This window comes from Carlito syrichta, unplaced genomic scaffold (genome assembly GCF_000164805.1).
Source record: "Carlito syrichta isolate Samal-C Ts95f unplaced genomic scaffold, Tarsius_syrichta-2.0.1 Scaffold315826, whole genome shotgun sequence".
NCBI classification, from domain to species: domain Eukaryota; kingdom Metazoa; phylum Chordata; class Mammalia; order Primates; family Tarsiidae; genus Carlito; species Carlito syrichta.
In genome coordinates, this window is record NW_007259922.1 from 230,320 (window position 1) to 233,614 (window position 3,295).

Sequence of the window (3,295 nt, forward strand, 5' to 3'; positions counted from 1 at the left end):
GTGGCCGGGAGCGGCCACTGCACTCCAGTTTGGGCAACAGAGTGAGACTCCAACTCAAAACAAAAAAAGAGATTGCAGCTGATTGAGGAGGAAAAGAGATATTGCTTAAATCCCCTTCCCTGAGAGTCTCAGGCTGGATTTTTTTAAGGAATAACTTGGTGGCTAGTGGGTTGGGAAACAGGAGCTGCTGGTTCAGGGGAATGAAGTCACGGGAGTGTCAGAACGGTCTTCGTGTGCAGAGGCAGTTTCAGGTGGAGGGTCGCAGATCTGGCGGAGTCAGCTCCTTAGTGTGTGTCCTGGATCTGGGTGGCGTCACGGGTTCATCAGGGTGTAAAGTCTAAAAAGCATCTCAAACACCATTCTTAGGTTTACCATAGGACTTGTAAAAGCAAGTCACATGGCCATCAGCTTCTGACCTCTGAGTAGTAATCTATCACAGAGGTAACTTAGTAGGAAGGGATATACAAGTTGGAATCCGAAGGAGATCTGTGTGACCCTAGGCTCATTGTTGAAGGGAAAATATGTTTGTCAGTCAGTTTTCTCCTTCTCAGGAGCTAGGACTTGAAGATAATCAATTGTGAAAAAGCAAATTTAGAAACAACAGATTTGGGTTTGTTTGTTTGTTTTTGCGTTGGAGTCTTACTGTGTCGCCCAGACTGGAGTGCAGCGGCCTGCTCCCAGCCACCACAGCCTCGACCTGCTGGGCTCCGGCGATGCTTCCGCCTCAGCCTTCCAAGTAGCTGGAATTACAGGCATACGCTACCACGCCCGGCTGATTTTTTGATTTATTGTAGAGATGAGGTCTCGCTGCCCAGGCGGGTCTCGAACCCGTGGGCTCAGGCAATCCATTCACCTCAGCCTCCCAAAGGTGTGGGGTTACAGGCTGAGCCACCGAGCCTGGCTTGATTTATTTCTTTTCTTCTTCTTTTTTTTTTTTTTTTGAGTTGGAGTCTCACTCTGTCATCTAAGCTAGAGTGCAGTGGTACACTCAAGGTTACCGTGAGCTATGATCTTGCCCCTGCATTCCAGCCTATCCGACAGAGCAAGACTGTATCTCAAACAAAACAAAACAAGACAAAATTGGCTTTTCTGAGTGATTATTTTGTAACCATATAGGTTACAGTCAACTTCTTGTCAGCCTGACTCTCCTGTATCTTCTAAGAACTTGTGAGCATATGAACACACCTCACTATTTCAGGAGTTTTTAAGACATTTTTTAAAACTCTGGGCTGGGTAGAGTGGTTCACACCTATAATCACAGCACTTTGGGAGACGGAGGCGAGAGAATTGCCTGAACTCAGAGGTTCGAGACCAGTCTGGGCAACTTGATGAGATCTCATCTCTACAGTAAATCAAAAAATTAGGACCTTTCCGAGTTGTTGGCTGTAGGGTCTGGTATGGCTTGAGCTGTTGGTCCTGCACCAAGATGCTTCAGAGCATTATTTAAAATGTTTGGATCCCTATGAAGCCCTACTATATGGAAGTTTACCAGGAGATTTGGTTGGGAATGGGGTTGATGAGCTTTATCATGTATGAGATCAGGAGTGCTGATAAAAGAAATAAAGCTTTGAAAGCTCCTGCGCCTGCTCATGGTCATCACTAACCAACTTTCCTTGGAGTCACATGAGATGAAGCACCAGTCCGCCTGTAAATCTGAGCAAGCCGTGTTAGATGGGAACGGGGAATATCACTGTACACTTGTCTAAGTACCATTAACCTTGTGGCATGGATAAATATGTCTCTGAGATGCACCACTAAAAAAAAAAAAATTAGCCGGGCATAGTGGCACATTTCTGTGATTCCAGCTACTTGGAAGCCTGAGGTGGAAAGAATGCCTCAGCTTAGCAGGTCAAGGCCACGGTAAATCATGATCATGCCACTCCAGTCTAGGTGACAGAGTGAGACGCTGACACCCGCTTTAAAAAAAAACCCACTCTGGTTCATAACTGGGCATGGTGGCATGTACCTATAATCCCAGCTACTCAGGAGACTGAGGCAGGAGGATACCTTGAGTTCAGGAGTTCAAGGCCAGATTGGGCAACATAGTTACATAGTTGAGACTCTGTCTCTTAAAAAAAAACTCTTGATTATAAGGCTACAGATTTATCATTGTTATTATAGGATGATACTTTTTTTTTTTTGGAGTCAGAGTCTCACTTCATCACCCAAGCTATAATGCCGTGACACACTCACAGCCACTCCAATGTTGACCTGCTGGGCTCCGGCCATCCTTCCGCCTCAGCCTTCCAAGTAGCCAGAACTACAGACGCGTGCTACCACGCCCGGCTAATTTTTGATTTATTGTAGAGACGAGGTCTCACCAAGTTGCCTGGGCTGGTCTCGAACCTGTGGGCTCAGGCATTCCACGCGTCTAGGCTTCCCAAAGTGCTGGGATGACAGGCTGTGCCACTGAGCCTGGCCTATAGGATGATACTTTATATGGTGACCATTAGGCCACATTTTTTCTTCAAATCCTTATTTGTGGTAGATAACAGAATCCTGACCTTGAACGACTTTTAAAATAGCTCCTTTTCTCAAAGACTGTTGGGATGCATTCTGTGCTGCCAGTGCTGGGGCAGATTATGGGGCCATGACAGGGGTTAAGCTCACTCTCCTTTCTGAAATTTGTCCCTAGTGTGTGTTTTATAATTGTCTAGCAATACAATACCTTTCCTGACCAAAGCATAGTTCAGTGTTTTAAAAATGAAGATTAAAAATTGTGAATGTGTCTTCTATATGTCTTCTCTATGAACGTATTTTACATGTATCATACACGATCATTTTGTGTCATCACAATCTTTAATAAAATGAAAATTGTTTAGGAAAAAAACAAATAGAAAAATGTTTTTAGCCAGACGTGGTGCCTCTTGCCTTAATCCCAACACTTTGGGAGGCAGAGAGGAAAGGATTGCCTGAGTACAGTGGGTTCGAGACCAGCCTGGGCAACATGGCAAGACCTTGTCTCTACAATAAATCAAAAAATTAGCTGGGCATGGTGGTGCATGCCTGTAGTTCCAGCTATTTGGAAGGCTGAGGTGGAAGGATCACCTGAGCCCACCAAGTCAAGGCTGTAGTAGCCATGAGCTTGTCTCTGCACTCCAACCTGGGTGACAGAGTGACACTGTGACTCAAAAAAAAAAGAAAGAAAAAGGAAAGAGTTTTCATCACTATGCTATCAGCATGTGTGATTCTTGAATTTTTTTTGAGAGCTTACTATTGATATTTGCTCTTTTTTTTTTTTTTTTTGAGTTGGAGTCTTACTCTGTCGCCCAGACCAGAGTGCAGTGGCCACTCC

At 44.9% G+C, this 3,295-nt stretch overlaps 1 protein-coding gene and 1 pseudogene across 3 annotated transcripts in view; both read left to right on the top strand.

Moving 5' to 3' along the window:
• Positions 1–3,295, top strand: part of GRB2 (growth factor receptor bound protein 2) — a 77,446-nt gene that overhangs the window by 56,097 nt on the left and 18,054 nt on the right. The gene's annotated exons all lie outside the window — the stretch shown is intronic.
• Positions 1,427–1,603, top strand: LOC103275921 (annotated as a pseudogene).